Source organism: Bombina bombina, chromosome 5 (assembly GCF_027579735.1).
Source record: "Bombina bombina isolate aBomBom1 chromosome 5, aBomBom1.pri, whole genome shotgun sequence".
NCBI classification, from domain to species: Eukaryota; Metazoa; Chordata; class Amphibia; order Anura; family Bombinatoridae; genus Bombina; species Bombina bombina.
The window spans coordinates 149,738,029-149,762,974 of NC_069503.1; positions in this window are offsets into that span (position 1 = coordinate 149,738,029).

Here is a 24,946-nt window from a genome sequence, read left to right on the forward strand (position 1 = left end):
TGGGCTTGTGTGTGAGTCAGATGCAGTTTGTATACAGGAGTTGGTCAGATGTGTTACATGAGCTGGGATGTCAGAGTGTAGTGAATCTCAGCTGGGCTTGTGTGTGAGTCAGATGCAGTTTGTATACATGAGTTGGTCAGATGTGTTACATGAGCTGGGATGTCATATTGTAGTGAATATCAGCTGGGCTTGTGTATGAGTCAGATGCAGTTTGTATACAGGAGCTGGTCAGATGTGTTAGGTGAGCTGGGATGTAAGAATGTAGTGAATCTCAGCTGGGCTTGTGTGTGAGTCAGATGCAGTTTGTTTACAGGAGTTAGTCAGATGTGTTAGGTGAGCTGGGATGTCAGAGTCTAGTGAATCTCAGCTGGACTTGTGTGTGAGTCAGATGCAGTTTGTATGCAGGAGATGATCAGATGTGTTAGGTGAGCTAAGATGTCAGAGTGTAGTGAGTCAGTTTGTATGCAGGAGCTGGTCAGATGTGTTAGGTGAGTTGGGGTGTCAGAATGTAGTGAATCTCAGCTGGACTTGTGTGTGAGTCAGATGCAGTTTGTATACAGGAGCTGGTCAGATGTGTTAGGTGAGCTGGGATGTCAGAGTCAAGTGAATCTCAGCTGGACTTGTGTGTGAGTCAGATGCAGTTTGTATACAGAAGCTGGTCAGATGTGTTAGGTGAGCTGGGGTGTCATAGTGTAGTGAATCTCAGCTGGGCTTGTTTGTGAGTCAGATACAGTTTGTATGCAGGAGTTGGTCAGATGTGTTAGGTGAGCTGGGATGTCAGAGTGTAGTGAATCTCAGTTGGACTTGTGTGTGAGTCAGATAGAGTTTGTATACAGGGGCTGGTTAGATGTGTCAGGTGAGCTGGGATGTCAGAGTGTAGTGAATCTTAGCTGGACTTGTGTGTGAGTCAGATGCAGTTTGTATACAGAAGATGGTCAGATGTGTTAGGTGAGCAGGGATGTCAGAGTCTAATGAATCTCAGCAGGACTTGTGTATGAGTTAGATGCATTTTGTATACAGGAGCCGGTAAGATGTGTTAGGTGAGTTGGGATGTCAGAATGTAGTGAATCTCAGCTGGGCTTGTGTATGAGTCAGATGCAGTTTGTATACAGGAGCTGGTCAGATGTGTCAGGTGAGCTGGAATGTCAGAGTGTAGTGAATCTCAGCTGGACTTGTGTGTAAGTCAGATGCAGTTTGTATACAGGAGCTGGTCAGATGTGTTACGTGAGCTAGGAAGTCAGAATATAGTGAATATCAGCTGGACTTGTGTGTGAGTCAGATGCAGTTTGTATACAGGAGCTGGTCAGATGTGTTACGTGAGCTGGGAAGTCAGAATATAGTGAATATCAGCTTGACTTGCGTGTGAGTCAGATGCAGTTTGTATACAGGAGCTGGTCAGATGTGTTACGTGAGCTGGGAAGTCAGAATATAGTGAATCTCAGCTGGGCTTGTGTGTGAGTCAGATGAAGTTTGTATACAGGAGCTGGTCAGATGTGTTAGGTGAGCTGGGATGTCAGAGTCTAATGAATCTCAGCTGGGCTTGTGTGTGAGTCAGATGCAGTTTGTATACAGGAGCAGGTCAGATGTGTTAGGTGAGCTGGGAATCGGGATGTCAGACTCTAGTGAATCTCAGCTGGGCTTGTGTGTGAGTCAGATGCAGTTTGTATACAGGAGCTGGTCAGATGTGTTACATGAGCTGGGATGTCAGAATGTAGTGAATCTCAGCTGGGCTTGTGTGTGAGTCAGATGCAGTTTGTATACAGGAGCTGGTCAGATGTGTTACGTGAGCTGGGAAGTCAGAATATAGTGAGTCTTAGCTGGACTTGTGTGTGAGTCAGATGAAGTTTGTATACAGGAGCTGGTCAGATGTGTTAGGTGAGCTGGGATGTCAGAGTCTAATGAATATCAGCTGGACTTGTGTGTGAGTCAGATGCAGTTTGTATACAGGAGCTGGTCAGATGTGTTAGGTGAGCTAGGATGTAAGAGTCTAAAGAATCTCAGCTGGGCTTGTGTGTGAGTCAGATGAAGTTTGTATACAGGAGCTGGTCAGATGTGTTAGGTGAGCTGGGATGTCAGAGTCTAATGAATCTCAGCTGGGCTTGTGTGTGAGTCAGATGCAGTTTGTATGCAGGAGTGGGTCAGATGTGTTAGGTGAGCTGGGGTGTCATTGTGTAGTGAATCTCAGCTGGGCTTGTTTGTGAAACAGATGCAGTTTGTATGCAGGAGCTGGTCAGATGCGTTAGGTGAGCTGGGATGTCAGAGTGTAGTGAATCTCAGCTGGGCTTGTGTGTGAGTCAGATGCAGTTTGTATACAGGAGTTGGTCAGATGTGTTACATGAGCTGGGATGTCATATTGTAGTGAATCTCAGCTGGACTTGTGTGTGAGTCAGATGTAGTTTGTATGCAGGAGCTGGTCAGATGTGTTAGGTGAGCTGGGATGTAAGAATGTAGTGAATCTCAGCTGGGCTTGTGTGTGAGTCAGATGCAGTTTGTTTACAGGAGTTAGTCAGATGTGTTAGGTGAGCTGGGATGTCAGAGTCTAGTGAATCTCAGCTGGACTTGTGTGTGAGTCAGATGCAGTTTGTATGCAGGAGATGATCAGATGTGTTAGGTGAGCTAAGATGTCAGAGTGTAGTGAGTCAGTTTGTATGCAGGAGCTGGTCAGATGTGTTAGGTGAGTTGGGGTGTCAGAATGTAGTGAATCTCAGCTGGACTTGTGTGTGAGTCAGATGCAGTTTGTATACAGGAGCTGGTCAGATGTGTTAGCTGAGCTGGGATGTCAGAGTCTAGTGAATCTCAGCTGGACTTTGTGTGTGAGTCAGATGCAGTTTGTATGCAGGAGCTGGTCAGATGTGTTAGGTGAGCTGGGATGTCAGAGTCTAGTGAATCTCAGCTGGACTTTGTGTGTGAATCAGATGCAGTTTGTATACAGGAGCTGGTCAGGTGTGTTAGGTGAGCTAGGATGTAAGAGTCTAAAGAATCTCAGCTGGGCTTGTGTGTGGGTCAGATGAAGTTTGTATACAGGAGCTGGTCAGATGTGTTAAGTGAGCTGGGATGTCAGAGTCTAATGAATCTCAGCTGGGCTTGTGTGTGAGTCAGATGCAGTTTGTATGCAGGAGCTGGTCAGATGTGTTAGTTGAGCTGGGGTGTCAGAGTCTAGTGAATCTTAGCTGGGCTTGTTTGTGAGTCAGATGCAGTTTGTATGCAGGAGCTGGTCAGATGTGTTAGGTGAGCTGGGGTGTCATTGTGTAGTGAATCTCAGCTGGGCTTGTTTGTGAAACAGATGCAGTTTGTATGCAGGAGCTGGTCAGATGCGTTAAGTGAGCTGGGATGTCAGAGTGTAGTGAATCTCAGCTGGGCATGTGTGTGAGTCAGATGCAGTTTGTATACAGGAGTTGGTCAGATGTGTCAGCTGAGCTGGGATGTCATATTGTAGTGAATCTCAGCTGGACTTGTGTGTGAGTCAGATGTAGTTTGTATGCAGGAGCTGGTCAAATGTGTTAGGTGAGCTGGGATGTCAGAGTCTAATGAATCTCAGCTGGGCTTGTGTATGAGTCATATGCAGTTTGTATACAGGAGCTGGTCAGATGTGTTAGATGAGCTGGGATGTAAGAATGTAGTGAATCTCAGCTGAGCTTGTGTGTGAGTCAGATGCAGTTTGTTTACAGGAGTTGGTAAGATGTGTTAGGTGAGCTGGGATGTCAGAGTCTAGTGAATCTCAGCTGGACTTGTGTGTGAGTCAGATGCAGTTTGTATGCAGGAGATGATCAGATGTGTTAGGTGAGCTAAGATGTCAGAGTGTAGTGAGTCAGTTTGTATGCAGGAGCTGGTCAGATGTGTTAGGTGAGTTGGGGTGTCAGAATGTAGTGAATCTCAACTGGACTTGTGTGTGAGTCACATGCAGTTTGTATACAGGAGCTGGTCAGATGTGTTAGGTGAGCTGGGATGTCAGAGTCTAGTGAATCTCAGCTGGACTTGCGTGTGAGTCAGATGCAGTTTGTATACAGGAGCTGGTCAGATGTGTTAGGTGAGCTAGGATGTAAGAGTCTAATGAATCTCAGCTGGGCTTGTGTGTGAGTCAGATGAAGTTTGTATACAGGAGCTGGTCAGATGTGTTAGATGAGCTGGGATGTCAGAGAGTAATGAATCTCAGCTGGGTTTGTGTGTGAGTCATATGCAGTTTGTATTCAGGAGCTGGTCAGATGTGTTAGGAGAGCTGGGATGTCAGAATGTAATGAATCTCAGCTGGACTTGTTTGTAAGTCAGATGCAGTTTGTATACAGGAGCTGATCAGATGTGTTAAGTGAGCTGGGATGTCAGAATGTAGTGAATATCAGCTGGACATGTGTGTGAGTCAAATGCAGTTTGTATGCAGGAGCTGGTCAGATGTGTTACTTGAGCTGGGATGTCAGAGTCTAGTGAATCTCAGCTGGACTTGTGTGTGAGTCGGATGCAGTTTGTATGCAGGAGCTGGTCAGATGTGTTAGGTGAGCTGGGATGTCAGAGTCTAGTGAATCTCAGCTGGGCTTGTGTGTGAGTCAGATGCAGTTTGTATACAGAAGATGGTCAGATGTGTTAGGTGAGCAGGGATGTCAGAGTCTAATGAATCTCAGCTGGACTTGTGTATGAGTCAGATGCATTTTGTATACAGGAGCTGGTCAGATGTGTTAGGTGAGCTGGGATGTCAGAATGTAGTGAATCTCAGCTGGGCTTGTGTATGAGTCAGATGCAGTTTGTATACAGGAGCTGGTCAGATGTGTCAGGTGAGCTGGAATGTCAGAGTGTAGTGAATCTCAGCTGGACTTGTGTGTAAGTCAGATGCAGTTTGTATACAGGAGCTGGTCAGATGTGTTACATGAGCTGGGATGTCAGAATGTAGTGAATATCAGCTGGACTTGTGTGTGAGTCAGATGCAGTTTGTATACAGGAGCTGGTCAGATGTTTTAGGTGAGCTGGGATGTCAGAGTGCAGTGAATCTCAGCTGCTCTTGTGTGTGAGTCAGATGCAGTTTCTATACAGGAGCTGGTCAGATGTGTTACATGAGCTGGGATGTCAGAATGTAGTGAATATCAGCTGGGCTTGTGTGTGAGTCAGATGCAGTTTGTATACAGGAGCTGGTCAGATGTTTTAGGTGAGCTAGGATGTCAAAGTGTAGTGAATCTCAGCTGGGCTTGTGTGTGAGTCAGATGAAGTTTGTATACAGGAGCTGGTCAGATGTGTTAGGTGAGCTGGGAATCAGGATGTCAGAGTGTAGTGAATCTCAGCTGGGCTTGTGTGTGAGTCAGATGCAGTTTGTATATAGGAGCTGGTCAGATGTGTTACATGAGCTGGGATGTCAGAATGTAGTGAATCTCAGATGGGCTTGTTTGTGAGTCAGATGCAGTTTGTATACAGGAGTTGGTCAGATGTGTTAGGTGAGCTGGGATGTCAGAGTCTAGTGAATCTCAGCAGGACTTGTGTGTAAGTCAGATGCAGTTTGTATACAGGAGCTGGTCAGATGTGTTACGTGAGCTGGGATGTCAGAATGTAGTGAATATCAGCTGGACTTGTGTGTGAGTCAGATGCAGTTTGTATACAGGACCTGGTCAGATGTATTAGGTGAGCTAGGATGTAAGAGTCTAATGAATCTCAGCTGGGCTTGTGTGTGAGTCAGATGAAGTTTGTATACAGGAGCTGGTCAGATGTGTTAGGTGAGCTGGGATGTCAGAGTCTAATGAATCTCAGCTGGGCTTGTGTGTGAGTCAGATGCAGTTTGTATGCAGGAGCTGGTCAGATGTGTTAGGTGAGCTGGGATGTCAGAGTCTAGTGAATCTCAGCTGGACTTTGTGTGTGAGTCAGACGCAGTTTGGATGCTGGAGCTGGTCAGATGTGTTAGGTGAGCTGGGGTGTCAGAGTCTAGTGAATCTCAGCTGGGCTTGTGTGTGAGTCAGATGCAGTTTGTATGCAGGAGATGGTCAGATGTGTTAGGTGAGCTGGGATGTCAGAGTCTAGTGAATCTCAGCTGGACTTGTGTGTGAGTCAGATGCAGTTTGTATACAGAAGCTGGTCAGATGCGTTAGGTGAGCTGGGGTGTCATAGTGTAGTGAATATCAGCTGGACTTGTGTGTGAGTCAGATGCAGTTTGTATACAGGAGCTGGTAAGATGTGTTAGGTGAGTTGGGATGTCAAAGTCTAATGAATCTCAGCTGGGCTTGTGTGTGAGTCAGATGAAGTTTTATACAGGAGCTGGTCAGATGCGTCAGGTGAGCTGGGATGTCAGAGTCTAATGAATATCAGCTGGACTTGTGTGTGAGTCAGATGCAGTTTGTATACAGGAGCTGATCATCAGATGTTTTAGGTGAGCTGGGATGTCAGAGTCTAATGAATCTCAGCTGGGCTTGTGTGTGAGTCAGATGCAGTTTGTATACAGGAGCTGGTCAGATGTGTTAGGTGAGCTGGGATGTCAGAGTCTAATGAATCTCAGCTGTACTTGTGTGTGAGTCAGATGCAGTTTGTATACAGGAGCTGGTCAGATGTGTCAGGTGAGCTGGGATGTCAGAGTCTAGTGAATCTCAGCTGGACTTGTGTGTGAGTCAGATGCAGTTTGTATACAGGAGCTGGTCAGATGTGTTAGGTGAGCTGGGATTTCAGAGTCTAATGAATCTCAGCTGTACTTGTGTGTGAGTCAGAGGCAGTTTGTATACAGGAGCTGGTCAGATGTGTCAGGTGAGCTGGGATGTCAGAGTCTAGTGAATCTCAGCTGGACTTGTGTGTGAGTCAGATGCAGTTTGTATACAGGAGCTGGTCAGATGTGTTAGGTGAGCTGGGATGTCAGAGTCTAATGAATCTCAGCTGGGCTTGTGTGTGAGTCAGAGGCAGTTTGTATACAGGAGTTGGTCAGATGTGTTACATGAGCTGGGATGTCATATTGTAGTGAATCTCAGCTGGACTTGTGTGTGAGTCAGATGTAGTTTGTATGCAGGAGCTGGTCAAATGTGTTAGGTGAGCTGGGATGTCAGAGTCTAATGAATCTCAGCTGGGCCTGTGTATGAGTCAGATGCAGTTTGTATACAGGAGCTGGTCAGATGTGTTAGGTGAGCTGGGATGTAAGAATGTAGTGAATCTCAGCTGGGCTTGTGTGTGAGTCAGATGCAGTTTGTTTACAGGAGTTAGTCAGATGTGTTAGGTGAGCTGGGATGTCAGAGTCTAGTGAATCTCAGCTGGACTTGTGTGTGAGTCAGATGCAGTTTGTATGCAGGAGATGATCAGATGTGTTAGGTGAGCTAAGATGTCAGAGTGTAGTGATTCAGTTTGTATGCAGGAGCTGGTCAGATGTGTTAGGTGAGTTGGGGTGTCAGAATGTAGTGAATCTCAGCTGGACTTGTGTGTGAGTCAGATGCAGTTTGTATAGAGGAGCTGGTCAGATGTGTTAGGTGAGCTGGGATGTCAGAGTCTAGTGAATCTCAGCTGGACTTTGTGTGTGAGTCAGATGCAGTTTGTATGCAGGAGCTGGTCAGATGTGTTAGGTGAGCTGGGGTGTCATTGTGTAGTGAATCTCAGCTGGGCTTGTTTGTGAAACAGATGCAGTTTGTATGCAGGAGCTGGTCAGATGCGTTAAGTGAGCTGGGATGTCAGAGTGTAGTGAATCTCAGCTGGGCATGTGTGTGAGTCAGATGCAGTTTGTATACAGGAGTTGGTCAGATGTGTCAGCTGAGCTGGGATGTCATATTGTAGTGAATCTCAGCTGGACTTTGTGTGTTAGTCAGATGCAGTTTGTATGCAGGAGCTGGTCAGATGTTTTAGGTGAGCTGGGATATCTGAGTCTAGTGAATCTCAGCTGGACTTGTGTGTGAGTCAGATGCAGTTTGTATACAGAAGCTGGTCAGATGTGTTAGGTGAGCTGGGGTGTCATAGTCTAGTGAATCTCAGCTGGGCTTGTTTGTGAGTCAGATACAGTTTGTATGCAGGAGCTGGTCAGATGTGTTAGGTGAGCTGGGATGTCAGAGTGTAGTGAATCTCAGTTGGACTTGTGTGTGAGTCAGATAGAGTTTGTATACAGGAGCTGGTTAGATGTGTCAGGTGAGCTGGGATGTCAGAGTGTAGTGAATTTTAGCTGGACTTGTGTGTGAGTCAGATGCAGTTTGTATACAGAAGATGGTCAGATGCGTTAGGTGAGAAGGGATGTCAGAGTCTAATGAATCTCAGCTGGACTTGTGTATGAGTCAGATGCATTTTGTATACAGGAGCTGGTCAGATGTGTTAGATGAGCTGGGATTTCAGAATGTAGGGAATCTCAGCTGGGCTTGTGTATGAGTCAGATGCAGTTTGTATACAGGAGCTGGTCAGATGTGTCAGGTGAGCTGGAATGTAAGAGTGTAGTGAATCTCAGCTGGACTTGTGTGTAAGTCAGATGCAGTTTGTATACAGGAGCTGGTCAGATGTGTTACATGAGCTGGGATGTCAGAATGTAGTGAATATCAGCTGGACTTGTGTGTGAGTCAGATGCAGTTTGTATACAGGAGCTGGTCAGATGTTTTAGGTGAGCTGGGATGTCAGAGTGTAGTGAATCTCAGCTGGGCTTGTGTGTGAGTCAGATGCAGTTTGTATACAGGAGCTGGTCAGATGTGTTACATGAGCTGGGATGTCAGAATGTAGTGAATCTCAGCTGTGCTTGTGTGTGAGTCAGATGCAGTTTGTATACAGGAGCTGGTCAGATGTGTTAGGAGAGCTGGGATGTCAGAATGTAGTGAATCTCAGCTGGGTTTGTGTGTGAGTCATATGCAGTTTGTATTCAGGAGCTGGTCAGATTTGTTAGGAGAGCTGGGATGTTAGAATGTAATGAATCTCAGCTGGACTTGTTTGTAAGTCAGATGCAGTTTGTATACAGGAGCTGATCAGATGTGTTAAGTGAGCTGGGATGTCAGAATGTAGTGAATATCAGCTGGACTTATGTGTAAGTCAGATGCAGTTTGTATACAGGAGATGGTCAGATGTGTTACGTGAGCTGGGATGTCAGAATGTAGTGAATATCAGCTGGACTTGTGTGTGAGTCAGATGCAGTTTGTATACAGGAGCTGGTCAGATGTGTTAGGTGAGCTGGGATGTCAAAGTCTAATGAATCTCAGCTGGGCTTGTGTGTGAGTCTGATGCAGTTTTATACAGGAGCTGGTCAGATGCGTCAGGTGAGCTGGGATGTCAGAGTCTAATGAATATCAGCTGGACTTGTGTGTGAGTCAGATGCAGTTTGTATACAGGAGCTGATCATCAGATGTTTTAGGTGAGCTGGGATGTCAGAGTATAGTGAATCTCAGCTGGGCTTGTGTGTGAGTCAGATGTAATTTGTATACAGGAGCTGGTCAGATGTATCAGGTGAGCTGGGATGTCAGAGTTTAGTGAATCTCAGCTGGACTTATGTGTGAGTCAGATGCAGTTTGTATACAGGAGCTGGTCAGATGTGTTAGGTAAGCTGGGATGTCAGAGTCTAATGAATCTCAGCTGGGCTTGTGTGCGAGTCAGATGCAGTTTGTATACAGGAGTTGGTCAGATGTGTTAGGTGAGCTGGGATGTCAGAGTCTAATGAATCTCAGCTGGGCTTGTGTGTGCGTCAGATGCAGTTTGCATGCAGGAGCTGGTCAGATGCGTTAGGTGAGCTGGGATGTCAGAGTGTAATGAATCTCAGCTGGACTTGTGTGTGAGTCAGATGCAGTTTGTATGCATGAGCTGGTCAGATGTGTTAGGTGAGCTGGGGTGTCATTGTGTAGTGAATCTCAGCTGGACTTGTGTGTGAGTCAGATGCAGTTTGTATACAGGAGCTGGTCAGATGTGTTAGGTGAGCTGGGATGTCAGAGTCTAATGAATCTCAGCTGGGCTTGTGTTTGAGTCAGATGCAGTTTGTATACAGGAGCTGGTCAGATGTGTTAGGTGAGCTGGGATGTCAGAGTCTTATGAATCTCAGCTGGGCTTGTGTGTGAGTCAGATGCAGTTTGTATACAGGAGCTGGTCAGATGTGTTAGGTGAGCTGGGATGTCAGAGTCTAATAAATATCAGCTGGACTTGTGTGTGAGTCAGATGCAGTTTGTATACAGGAGCTGGTCAGATGTGTTAGGTGAGCTGGGATGTCAGAGTCTAATGAATCTCAGCTGGGCTTGTGTGTGTCAGATGCAGTTTGTATACAGGAGCTGGTCAGATGTGTTAGGTGAGCTGGGATGTCAGAGTGTAGTGAATTAATTTGTGGGATACAAGCTTAGGGAGAGTGTGTAGTTTGAGAGGTCACAGGAATGAAGGAACTAGTTGTAGCTATACAGATACGCAGAGTATGAAGAGGTGGGAGGAGGAAATTTCAGGGGTTAGAAAGAATAAGTAAACAGAATGAACAGGATGTAAAACAGAGAAGAAGAATGTAAAATACAAATAAAATCTACCATGTCTTCAGTGCAGATGGGTGTATTATTAGAACTCAGATTTGCTTGTGAATCAAATGAAGTTTATCTGCATTAAAAACCCAAATAAATTTTTCTTCATGTTTCAGACAGAACATACAATTGTAAAAAAAACTTTTCAATGTATTTTAATTATCAAATATACTTTGTTCTCGTGGTTTTATTTGCTGAGGAGAATACCTAGGTAGGTAGCTTGCATGCGTTTGTAGTTTTGCATGTATGCTTTTGAGCACTAGATGGCAGCAGAGTTTACACAATGTATAATATTGTTAAACGGACAGTAGATTTAGAGATTACAAGACATTGTTGCATTGATATATTATAACATATCAGCCAAGTCTAAACATTTTCAAAGCAAATGAATGTATTGTTTGCTGCAATTGGTTTTCAATAGCTAAACACCACCCACCATTTTCCTATTTGGAGGATTTAATTTAGGCTTTAGTCTGCAGACAACAAGATTAGCTGTTGTCATTATGTTAGTATAAAATGCTTTGTACTGCAGATATGAGGACGTGTCAGGCACGTCCTGCATTGGGTGTCAGTTAATGACCCAGGACGTACCTGGCATGTCCTCTGGGGTTTCAAGCAATGGAAGCGATTGTGATCACTTCCAGATGCTTTCAGGGTATTGCAGCGATGCCTCAATGTTGAGGTTTCATGCGATAGCCTTTTTTAGGCAATCGATGTGGCCCCCTCTGTCTGCATCGGCCAGCGATGGTGCTGATCGTTGGTGGCGTGGGAGAGATCAGAGGGAGGTGGGTGGGCTGCCCATCGCTGGGGGAGGTGGGCAGGAGGGGATGTGAGAGGGATGGGAGGGTGTGTGAGAGGGGCGGGAGGGGGCGTGCAGGGGGGGGGGGGACTGCTACGCTACAGAAAGTCTGTACTTTAGTGCAACATGAAGGAGGGAGGGGGTATTTTACTTTTAGTTCCATGGGAAATTACCTGGTAGGGGGGTAGGGAAGTGACCTGGGAGGGGGTAGGTTGATAGGGAAATGGGGGACAGCTACACTATAGAAAAAAAATCCATATGGCAAAATGGGTACTGGCAGACAGCTGCCAGTACATAACATAGCGGTTAATAGATAGAGGGGAGGGTTAGAGAGCTGTTTGGGGGGGTCAGGGAGGTAAGGGGGGATAGAACTCCCCTTTTATTTTATACTGACAGACTTGAGGGGGTCATGGAGTGATTAGGGGGTGGGATGTGTCAGGTGGGGGGCTGATCTCTACACTAAAGATAAAATTAACCCTACAAGTTCCCTACAAGCTACCTAATTAACCTCTTCACTGCTGGGCATTAATACAAGTGTGGTGCGCAGCGGCATTTAGCGGCCTTCTAATTTCCAAAAAGCAATGCCAAAGCCATATATATCTGCTATCTCTGAACAAAGGGGATCCCAGAGAAGCATTTACAACCATTTGTGCCATGATTGAACAAGCTGTTTGTAAATTTCAGTGAGAAACCTAAAGTTTGTCAAAAAGTTTGTGCAAAAGTTAACGATTTTTTTTATTTGATGGCATTTGGCGGGGAAATTGTGGCATGAAATATAACTAAATGGCCTAGATCAATACTTTGGGTTGTCTACTTAAAAAATATATATATACATGTGAAGGGTTATTCAGGGATTCCTGACAGATATCAGTTTTACAATGTAACTATCGCTAATTTTGAAAAAAAAAATGGTTTGGAAATAGCAAAGTGCTACTTGTATTTATTGCCCTATAACTTGCAAAAAAAAGCAAAGAACATGTAAACATTGGGTATTTCTAAACTTAGGACAAAAACTATTAAGCATGGGTGGTTATAGATGTGTAACAGATTTTGGGGGTCAAAGTTAGAAAAAGTGTGGTTTTTTTTCCATTTTTTTCATCATATTTTATAAAATTTTTTATAGTTAATTATAAGATATGATGAAAATAATGGTATCTTTAGAAATTCCATTTAATGGCGAGAAAACCAGTATATAATATGTGTGGGTACAGTAAATGAGTAAGCGGAAAATAACAGCTAAACACAAACACCACAGAAATGAAAAAATAGCCCTGGTCCCAAACGGACAGAAAATTGAAAAGTGGTGTGGTCACTAAGGGGTTAAATCAGTTAGGGAAAGCCTTGAGAAGTTAGCACTGTGTATTACAGGTTCAGATAATTAAAATCTGCTTTTCCACAAACCATACCAAGAAAAGGAAGGACATTAAAAGTAAATCAGAAAGTTTTTTAAAAACTGTACACTCTATAGTTTCATGTCCTTTTAAAGAAATATATTAAAACCAAACATTTTCTTCTGTGATTCAGACAGAGCATACCGTTTGGAAAAAAAAAATCCAATTTACTTCTATTGTCAAATTTGTTTAGTTCCCATGATGTTCTTTGTTGAAGAGCTACCTAGGTAGGAATCTGGAGCACTACACGACAGAAAATAAAGTTGCCATGTAGTGCTCTTGCAAATGGATAACATTCTTGCAAAACTGCTGCCATATAGTGATCCAGAAATGGGCCGGCTCCTAAGCTTATGTCCCTGCTTTTCAACAAAAGATACCAAAGAGAACAAAGAAACATTGATAATGGAATTAAATAGGAAAATTGTTTAAAATCACATGTTCTGTCTGGATCATGAAAGAAAACCAGCTCACATAATGGCTCTAATATTTATATCGAAAACCGTATCACACATCATACGATAAAAATGTATTTTGTAGACATATACACGTAAACCTGAGAGCGATCTCACAGAATCATACATCTTCCTTAAAGAAAACGTTTGGAAATATTTTCCTTTCCGTTCTATTTTAGTGCCCACACATTAAATGCTGAATGTTTTCACAGGTGGATGAGACAAGATGCGCTCATTTTTGGCAGGTTATACGCACCACTCATATTGATCTAAATTACCAGGGAGATGTTTGCGTTCTTTATGAATGAAGCCATATTACTTGCTATCCTCTTCAGTACTTACAGGGAGAGTGTTCTCGAAAATGTTACAATTTAAAAAATTTAAAAACATAGATAAAGCCTTTACTACCCATTTCCCAGCTTTGCACGTCCATCATTGCTTGATTAATATACTTTATAACCTTTAAACCTCTAAGCCACTACAGACCACCTATTATCTCAGTGCATTTTTATAGCTTTTCACAGCATGACACTGCTAGTTAATGTGTACCATATAGATAACATTGTGCTCACTCCTCTGGAGTTATTCATGAGTTAGCCCTGATTAGCTAAAATGCAAGTCTGTAAATAGCACTGAGATAACAGGGTAGTCTTGAGGGACTTAGATACAACGTAATCACAGAGTTAAAAAGTATATTAATATAACCGTGCTGGTTATGCAAATCTGGGGAATCTGTAATAAAGGGATTATCTATCTTTTTAAACAATAAACATTCTGGAGTAGACAGTCCCTTAAATACCATTTTATGATGTGAATTGGGGATTCCAAACCCACAAAAGTGTTTGAGATTACTGATGGGGAATAATGTTACATAAGTTTCAGAGCTAAAATTATTTTATAGGTAACATTTCCATTTAGATATATTGTTGTATAAATGAAGTAATATTTTATCATCTTATATTTGTAAATCTCCAATATCCTCAGAGCTAAACAAGTGGTAAATAAAGGTGACAGAAATAAAGAGACAGGAGAAGAAATAGAGAGCCCTGTGCCATAGAGAAAGGGGAGAAGTCTCAGCAGGACAGTGCCAGTCAGGGCAAGTCATGAGCAGGGATTGGAGTAGTCTGCTGCATGACTCATGTGCAGTCTCAGTGCTAGGCAGTCTGAAAATATGACCTGGCAGTCCAGGGTTCTGACTGGGCATTCTGGGGACATGGATAGACTGTCCAATTGGTTGGCAAGGCAGTCTGGTGGCACGGCTGACCAATACAGGGGCATGGATAGCTAGTTACTAGACATGGCTGGGCAACCTCAGGGCTTCTCTAGACAGTCCAGAGGCATGTCTGGTAATCCAGGGAAATGGTTGAGTAATGTAGAGTGTAATAGCAAGTTTTACGTGTTCTGCCATATTCCAATAGTGCGAAAATCTCTTAGTGGTGTGACCAATTGTGATGAGCTTACAACACGTTTTTAAATGGTTTAATACAAAATGTCTTAATTGTATTATATTTGAATACAGGTGCACTGTAATCATTGATCTCCCATTATATTGGTCTGGAGGTGATGGGCTAAATCCCCAGTCATAACCCGAATAACTGCAACATATTTATTTAAAAAAAAATTGAGAAAGGAAGATAGATAAAGTGTATATGAATGCTCTCAGAAGAACCATTATGTCAGTAAACTGCTATCTCTTTCTTTTTTTTTAAATGTAGACTTACCACTTGCGGCAGCAAGTACACTAGTTGTAGCAGCTTTTCCATTCTTAAAATTCTTTTAAATTTAATCTGGAGTTAGACAAGGATGTCCCTAAATCATTTGTAAGTTTCAATGTTTCATTTTTATACTTCTAAACCAATCTAAAGGCTCTCTATATTACCTCTTCCCTATATAAATTGTACCATCTCTCCTCTCCTGTCCTCTTATAAATCTATATCCTTTATCATCACTCTGGCTCCCATTTTTAACAGAGGAAACAGAAAAAAAAAACTCACAATTAATATAACCCCTGTAACTTCATACTCATTGGCCAACACTTCTGCCTTGCAATATTTTGCTTCTATATGGAATGCACTTTCTGTCTGCAATACATTTACTCAATTCATAACATTTTTATCTGTAAATTCTTTAACCTTATTGCTATCATTGAAACCAATCAACAGCTGACACCATTCAGGCCTAGTGACAAGTGAGGCATTGATAGCATGTTGCTTTAACTACAATGTAGCTTCCGCTAAATTAGATCAAATCCCTCCCTTTTTTTGGTTTTACGTTGACACTATACACCATACTTTTCCTTGTTTTATTGTTGCTATAATCTACCTCCCCCCAGTCTATATACTTTGAAAAATCCAAGCAGCAAGGTGGCCAAGGAACACTTTTTTCCTCTTACATTACAGCCCTCAATCTTGGTAACTTCAGCATTCATGTGGACTCACCTCTTTGTATTGCTACTTCCAAAACTCTCTGTTTAAAATCTTCCTATGGCCTCACCGAGTGGAAATCTCTAAATTCATTGTGATTGTCACTCTGTATAAATTTTATAAAACCTCACTGCTCTGTCTCTCAGATTTACATCAGTCTGTCCCCTCTGTATAACTAATATTATATTGCACCCTTACTTTACTTTCAGTCTCTGCTTACCGTATAGCTAAAGGATACAGAAACAGACAAGTTATTGTAAGGTTAACCCAGGCTTCCGTTAGGATTCGAAAAGAGGAACACAATTGCAGAGTAAATTAGATTTGTATCACTAGATGAATAAGATTACACTATTGATGAGTGAAATCCAAATAAATAGTGAATAAGCATAATCTGGAAATATTACCCCAAGGAGGATTAATTCATATGTTCTCTTAAATAGAAACACTGAATAAACAAATAGAGATGGAATCTTAATTCCAGAAACAGTGTATCAATATTGAGTTTGGAATTTGATACAGTTCTAATAGTTGAAGTAAAACAGAATTTGCAGTTGCTGCCTTAATTTGGTTTACGGTATTTCAGAAACTTCCCATAACATGTATATTTGCAATAAAGTCTTTTCAGAACCTCTTAGTTAAATATATAGTGAAGCAGAGTGAAATTGCTTAAAATGGTGTTGCGTGCTATGGTTGTCAGAAGCTGGGCTGCAGAGTAGCGTTACTTAGATAGAATGAATAACAAAAAGTACTTGCGGCTATGATGGAAAATATTCCCTCCGGTCAGCTGATAGTGTTACTAGTTGCTCCTTTGTGCCACCTTAGTTAGGAACAAGGAGAGAGAGATCCGTGGCGTCCGCGGTGATCCCCGGTCTGGTGGGAGGTGGCTCCTTGATTCACGGAACTCCACTCCAGAGGGAGAGGCTACTGTTAGCAGCTGCGGCTGCGAGTCTGTGTAAAGACGCTGCTCTGATGATATGTGAAGGTGCGGTAGGTTTGGCTGAGAGATTTTGCTCAGAGGTGAAACACACTGGCTGCAAACTTGTTTCAGTTTGGCGATTTAGACAATTGCATAAGTTGCTGTTTGAATGCTTGGCAAGGATCCAATTTAGAAGGAAGAGAAATTAGATAGATAACTGTAATCCAATAGTTACTTCAATTTCAGGAACTTCAATATAGACTCAGGTAAAGGTAGATACACTACAAAATACTAAGCAAGGAGCCACAGGAAATGGCGAAACTTATAGACTAAGCAGCCAATAGGAAGAATCCTATGCGAATCCTGCTTAAAGAGACAGTAACCCTGACATGACCCCTCCCTCAAGGCAACTGTGCCACAGTTGTAGGTCTAGGTCGGTCAGGGTGCCTTCTGTGGAAGAGAGTAACTAACCTAGGTGCATCAAGATTCGAGGCAGGCTCCCAGGAGTCTTCATCTGAGGAGTAACTCTTCCAGTGTACCAAATATTGTAATACTCCCTTATGGTACCTGGAATCCAGAAGAGAATGAACTTCATAAACATCTTGATCCAGCGAGGGTGGCTGAGGAGGTAAAAGTGTCTGAGCTTGTCTAGTCGGGGTATAGGGTTTCAGGAGAGAGACGTGGAATGTAGGATGGATCTTCATATTGTCAGGCAATTTGAGTGTAACAGCATTTTCATTAATAATACGGATGATAGGAAATGGTCCTATGTATAAGCCAGCCAATTTCTTGCAAGGAATTTGTAGTTTCAGGTTTTTGGTTGATAGCCATACAAGATCACCTAAGGAATAAGGAGGAGAAGGTCATCTTCGAAGGTCATAGTAATGCTTTTGAACCTGTTGAGCATTTTGTATGTTCTCGTGTATAATTTGGAAATTCTGCTGTAGAGAATCATGGAGATCTTCTATCTTTGGTGAATTCAACCCGTCTGGTGAAGCAATTACAAAATCGGGATGAAAAGCATAGTTTGCGAAATATGGAGAGAATTTCATAGAAGAATTCACTGCGTTGTTGTAGGCAAATTCAGCCATTGAAAGGAATTTTACCCAGTCTTTTTGGTGGTATGAGCAATAGCAGCGCAAAAATTGTTCAAGCCATTGGTTCAATCTTTCTGCTTGTCCATTTGTTTGTGGGTGGAAAGAGGTGGTAAAACGGTGTTGAATTTGAGTGAGTTCACAAAGTTTGGTCCAGAACCGTGAGGTAAACTGAGTCCCTCTGTCAGTGGTTATGATGGAAGGGAAACCATGAAGTTTAACTTTGTTATCCAAAAAGAGCAGAGCTGTCTCAGAAGAGGTGGGCAGTTTGTGAAAAGGTAAGAAATGTCCCATCTTGGTAAATAGGTCGACTACTACTAAGATAGTAGTTTGATTGTTGGAATTTGGTAATTCAACAATATAATCCATAGAGATGTGTTGCCATGGTCTAATTGGAGCTGGTATAGGAATCATTAGTCCATAGGGTGGTCTTCTTTCTGGCTTGGAAACAGAGCAAATCTGACAAGTTCGAATATAATTCTGAACAGAGTCCTTTTGTTTGGGCCACCAGAAAGTTCTTGAAATTAATTCCATAGTACAACGTATCCCAGGATGGCCAGATAAAGGAGTATCATGATGGATCTGAATAATAGAATTTCTCATAGGTTCTGGAACATAGATTTTTTGAGCACGATAGAATAAAGAATTCCTCATTACCAAATTGTATGTAGAAGGAGGGTTCTCCATTGTGGTATGTCTTTTTAACTCTGATATCATATCAGTGGTAAGTCCTATGAACCGCTCAGAAGGTATAATTGCAGTCTGTGATTCTGGTCTGTAAACTATGTTGAAATTATATCGAGAGAAAAATAAACTCCAACGTACCTGCCTTGCAGATAAGGTTTTACTGGTCTGAAGGTATACTAGGTTCCTATGATCTGTTAGTATTAGGATAGGGTAAGTAGTGCCCTCGAGGAGATGTCTCCAGTTTTCCAAGGCTCATTTTATTGCAATGAGTTCCTTGTCTCCAATCGAATAGTTCCTTTCAGAGGAAGTCATCATTGAAGAGTAATAGGATACGGGGTGAATCGGATCTTTGAGAGATTTTTGTTGGGATAGAACAGCTCCAAGAGCAAAATCAGATGAATCAACCTCGAGTATATATTTCAGGGATGGATTTGGGAAGTTCAAGATAGGAGCGGTAGTAAACTTCGTCTTTAGTAAAGTGAATGCAAGATCAGCTTTTTCGTTCCAAATAAATGGCTCTTTAGTACTGGTCAAAGTAGTAAGGGGTTTGGCTAATTTGGAGAAGTCTTTTATAAATTTTCTGTAGTAATTCACAAATCCTAAGAATCTTTGTAGATCTTTTCTGGATTTAGGAACTGTCCAGTTCTTTACTGCATCAACCTTTTGTGTTTGGATAGTAATACCAGTAGGAGATATGTCGTATCCAAGGAAAGATACATGGTAAGTATGAAATAAGCACTTCTCGAGTTTCGCATAGAGTTTATGTTCTCTAAGCCTTGAAAGCACCCTTCGGACATGTCTGATGTATTCAGTCTGGTCTTTTGAATAAATTAGAATGTCGTCCAGATAGATGACTAAACAGACGTCGAGTAAATCCCTGAACACATCATTAATAAAGTGCTGAAAGGTGGCGGGTGCATTGCACAGTCCGAAAGGCATAACAAGGTACTCATATAGACCGTACCGGGTTCTAAAGGCAGTTAACCATTCCTGACCCTCTTTTATCCTAACCAAGTTGTATGCTCCCCTCAGGTCAAGTTTTGTATAGATCTTAGCTTCAGATAGGCGTTCAATCAACTCTGGAATCAGTGGGAGAGGATAGCGGTTCTTAATTGTACGTTTGTTGAGCTCGCGGTAATCTATTATGGGTCTAAGTGATGAGTCCTTGTTTCGGACGAAGAACATACCTGCACCGGCAGGTGAGGTTGAAGTCCTGATGAAACCTTTTCTAAGGTTCTCCTCCAAGTACTGTTTTAAATGACTCAATTCGGGTTGGCTCATAGGATAGAGATGTCCGTATGGGATGGTAGAACCTGGTTGAAATTCAATCGGGCAGTCATATGGACGATGAGGAGGTAGATTCTCAGCCTCGGTTTTACTGAATACATCAGCAAAATCAGAATAGTGTGTTGGAATCTGAGGAGTGTCAGACTCAGTCTGAAGTACAATATGGGTAGGCATACAAGTCTGCAAACAGTAATCTGAATTGAACTGAATAGAGAATGGGGACCATGAAATCTGGGGGTTATGCTGCTGTAACCACTTAATACCCAGAACCACAGGGAAATGTGGAGAACTTAAAACCTCAAAAGAAATCAACTCAGTGTGACCATTAATGGATACAGTAATTGGTACTGTTTGGTGTGTTATAGGACCTGTTTTAGGTGTGGAACCATCAATCATACGAATAGAGACAGGGGTATGCTTTAGAATAGTAGGTATTTTATTAGCTTGTACAACATGTTGGTCGATAAAACAACCATAAGCTCCGGAGTCGATTATACCCTCAGTCGTCACTTGATCTAGCTCCCACTGCAATGAAAGGGACAACATAGCATAAGTATACATTCTGCAACTTTGTACTGATGAACTAATTTGTGAGAACTTACTTTTCTTTGATTTCTACAGTATGGGACAGTCTTGCACGGAGTGTGAAGGACTTGCACAATACATACACAGATTTTTTGTTTTTCTGCAATAGCGTTCTTCTGAAGTCAAAGGTCCTCTTACTGCACCTATCTCCATAGGTGTTGGTGGGTTTCTTGGTTGAAGAGATGTCTGAGTGGCAGGAATGTTAAAGCCCTTTGGGCGCACATCTGTGGAGAATCTCTCTGCCTTTCTTTCGCGTAGTCTCCTGTCCAATTGTTGAGCAGTTTTCATAATGGCATCTAGAGATTTTGGGAGCTCTATTCTGGCAAGCTCATCTTTCAGAGCTTCTGAAAGACCTAGTCGAAACTGGTTGCGTAAAGCGATTTGGCTCCATTGAGAATCTGCAGCATATAATTTGAAATCTGTTATGTAGTCCTCGACAGGTCTTTTGCCTTGTTTAAGGCTTCTCATGGATGCTTCTGCAGACATCTGAACATCGGTGTCGTGGAACAGTTCATCCATAGCGGTGAAGAGATCTGCTAGGCTTGCTAATGCCGGATCGTTATGCTCACATAGGTTATCTGCCCATGTGCGGGGCTCACCTCTTAGAAATGATATGGTACTGAGTACCTTAATCCTATCTGTAGGATAGCTTCGGGGTCTTAAATTGTATAGAAGGTGGCAGGAGTTCTTAAACTGCCTATAGTTTTTCCTGTTGCCAGAGAAAGGTTCTGGTAATGATACCAATGGTTCAGAGGTTTGTAATACCTGTGAGGATTGTGGAGAAATGGAACCTCTAATGATACCCCTTAGAGACTGGTTTTCCACTTGTAAATCGTGTACTGCCTGGGCTAACTGATCCATCTTTTGGGATAAATTATATACTATTTGCGGAAGCTCTGCTGGTTCCATAATTGGGCTTAGTATTATGTAAGGTTAACTCAGGCGTCCGTTAGGATTCAAAAAGCGGAACACAATTGCAGAGTAAATTAGATTTGTATCACTAGATGAATAAGATTACACTATTGATGAGTGAAATCCAAATAAATAGTGAATAAGCATAATCTGGATATATTACCCCAAGGAGGATTAATTCATATGTTCTCTTAAATAGAAACACTGAATAAACAAATAGAGATGGAATCTTAATTCCAGAAACAGTGTATCAATATTGAGTTTGGAATTTGATACAGTTCTAATAGTTGAAGTAAAACAGAATTTGCAGTTGCTACCTTAATTTGGTTTACGGTATTTCAGAAACTTCCCATAACATGTATATTTGCAATAAAGTCTTTTCAGTACCTCTTAGTTAAATATATAGTGAGGCAGAGTGAAATTGCTTAAAATGGTGTTGCGTGCTATGGTTGTCAGAAGCTGGGCTGCAGAGTAGCGTTACTTAGATAGAATGAATAACAAAAAGTACTTGCGGCTATGATGGAAAATATTCCCTCCGGTCAGCTGATAGCGTTACTAGTTGCTCCTTTGTGCCACCTTAGTTAGGAACAAGGAGAGAGAGATCCGTGGCGTCCGCGGTGATCCCCGGTCTGGTGGGAGGTGGCTCCTTGATTGACGGAACTCCGCTCCAGAGGGAGAGGCTACTGTTAGCAGCTGCGGCTGCGAGTCTGTGTAAAGACGCTGCTCTGATGATATGTGAAGGTGAGGTAGGTTTGGCTGAGAGATTTTGCTCAGAGGTGAAACACACTGGCTGCAAACTTGTTTCAGTTTGGCGATTTAGACAATCGCATAAGTTGTTGTTTGAATGCTTGGCAAGGATCCAATTTAGAAGGAAGAGAAATTAGATAGATAACTGTAATCCAATAGTTACTTCAATTTCAGGAACTTCAATATAGACTCAGGTAAAGGTAGTTACACTGCAAAATACTAAGCAAGGAGCCACAGGAAATGGCGAAACTTATAGACTAAGCAGCCAATAGGAAGAATCCTATGCAAATCCTGCTTAAAGAGACAGTAACCCTGACAGTTATAGACCCTACGAAAATTTTAAAAACTATTCAACCCCTTCTCTCAAATATCTTCACCAATTAATTCCCAAACCTACATGTTATTCACTATCATCTGTCCTTGACACAGATCATTGGCAATCAAAATTCACTTGTTACCTGCTTTGAAGCCTTTTCACAACAGAACATCTCTGGAGGAAATGTTCTCAAGATGACTTTCTCTGTTACAGATTCATGTTACAGTCATATTCCACTGCCTTCACCCCATTGCTTCTTTATAATCAAACCCCAAAAGTATCTTCTCTAATTTCAACTCCATACTCTCCATCCTGTCCCAACTCTACCTTACCTCCTCACACCCAACAACAACCTTGGCTTGTCACCTTACAAATAAAAATACCATAAGACAAGACTAACTAAAACGTCCCTATAAACCTTCCTCCCATCAGCCTGCCACCCTCAGCTGCTGCACACCTGAGACAGTAGACAAGGGGGGATATTTATCAAAGGTCTGGCAGACCTGATCCGAAAGTGCGGATCAGGTCCGTCCAGACCTCGCTGAATGCGAAGAGCAATACGCTCTCCGTATTCAGCATTGCACCAGCAGCTCTTGTGAGCTGCTGGTGCAACGCCGCCCCCTGCAGATTCGCAGCCAATCGGGGGTTTCATTCAAGCCGATCGTACTCGATTGGGTTGAATTGCAAGGATGTCTGTCCGCCTGCTCAGAGCAGGCGGATAGGTTATGGAGCAGCGGTCTTTAGACCGCTGCTTCATAACTGATGTTTCTGGTGAGCCTGCAGGCTCGCCACAATCACGGGCCCTCAAGCTCCATCCAGAGCTTGATAAATGGGCCCCACGGTGTTCACTCCTTTGTCATTCTCTCAATTCACAAAATGTGCACTTGATCATATTCTAATATTCACATCTCATTTTCTCCCTCTCTGCTACCCACACTCCAGTTCTTACCTATATATTTAGCATCTCTGTAATAACTGACACATTTCCATCCAGTCAAATCAGGATCCAAAGAAAGGTCTGAAAAGCAAAAGTTCATACACAGCCAGGGTAATAAGAACCACACAAACGTAGTAAAAAACAAACTAAAAGGAATAGTATTATAAATAGTTGCTAAGTGCACACCAAAAAGAAATTAAAATAACACTGCTACAGTACAGAAATAATGCAACCATTTCACTAACATGATGCATCCATGGCTTGAACCAATTACATGAAAAGGTTAACAAAACAAGACAGAACAATTGCAGTAATTTCCTTTCTTAGATCCTTCACCCAAATTCCCCCTTATCTCTAAACTACATAAATGGATTTCAATGCTTGTGGGATAATCCACTATCAGAACGAACTCGGCCAGTAGTCTTCTTATCCCGGCATCGAGCCAGAATGATAGGGAATATCCCAGAGCAGAGAAAGTTTGCAAGATGAGGTAAGCGGCACTCACCACAGGCAGGATGGTCTTTAGCGGCAACAGGCAGGGAATCAGAGAAAGGCAGTTCAGGGGTAAACCACAAGAAGGGTCAGGCAGGCAAGATTTGGCAACGGTAAAGCAGTCCAAGGGTAAACTAGAATGGTCAGGCAGGCAGGGTTTGGCAACAGAGAGGCAATCCAGAACAATAGGGGTTAAACAAGCAGAGTGGTCAAACAAGCAGAGTTCAGCAGCAGTAAGCAATCCAGCAATTTAGGGGTTAACAGGCAGAGTAGTCAGACAGGCAGAGTTCAGCAGCAGTATATCAATCCAGCAATTTAGGGGTTAACAGGCAGAGTAGTCAGACAGGCAGAGTTCAGCAGCAGTATATTAATCACATCAGAGAGAGAGAGGAGCGTGTGGCAATGACGTCAGCGCCACACGCATCTGGACCCGACACAGCCCCTGGTAATGAGCAAGGAAGGAGACACCATGCCCCTAGCAACGGCTAGAGCGGCGCAGCGTGACATAGCCCTCCTCTCAAGGGTTCCCTCCGGGAACTAGACTCGGCCTCAAAGGATGAGCAGCATGGAATTTGTAGACCAAAGATTGAGCATGCACATCACAGGCAGGAACCCAGGAACAATCTGCCACAGAGTAACCCTTCCAATGTATCAAATACTGCAGTTGTCTGCGCCTGTTTCTGAAGTCCAGGATCTTGGCTACTTCATATTCAGGGTCACCATGGACCAGGAACGGAGGAGGAGGAGCTTGGAGCCGGGTATATCTATTCTTGATGTAAGGCTTGAGTAGTGAGATGTGGAAGACTGGGGGTATGCGCAGGGTTTTGGGCAAGGCCACTTTGTAGGCAACAGGAGAAAGTCTTTTCTGGACTTTGTAAGGACCGATAGACCTAGGTCCCAATTTGTGACAGTTTTGATTTAGACGAATATGTTGAGTAGAGACCCAAACACGTTCACCTACTGAGATAGCACGTATAGAAGCTGTATGATGATCAGAAAACTTTTTATATCTAGAGACAGCTGAATGTAGCTGAGAGCGAATACTTTGCCAATGAGTGGTGAGTTCACTAACGTGTCGGCCTGCAGCAGGAACCCCAGTGGACTGAGCAGAAAGAGGGAAGACACAAGGTTGATACCCTGCTGTGGCTTGAAATGGAGAACATCGAAGAGAAGAGTGCCAATGAGTGTTTCTTGCCAGCTCAGCTAGGGGTAACAATTCAGACCAGTTAGTATGACGAGCATTGACAAAGGCTCTAAGGTGAGCTTCAAGATCCTGGTTTACTCTCTCTGTTAGTCCATTGGTCTGAGGATGGCAGCCAGAAGACAAGGAAACAGTGGTTGCAATCAACTTACAAAAGGCTCTCCAAAAGGTAGAGATGAACTGTGGACCTCTGTCGGAAACAATATTCACAGGAATGCCATGAAGTCGTACCATATGCAAGAGAAAAAGAGACAATAATTCTGTTAGGCTTTAACCTATTTTGGTTACAAATCGTGATGTGTAGTGAAAGCATGCA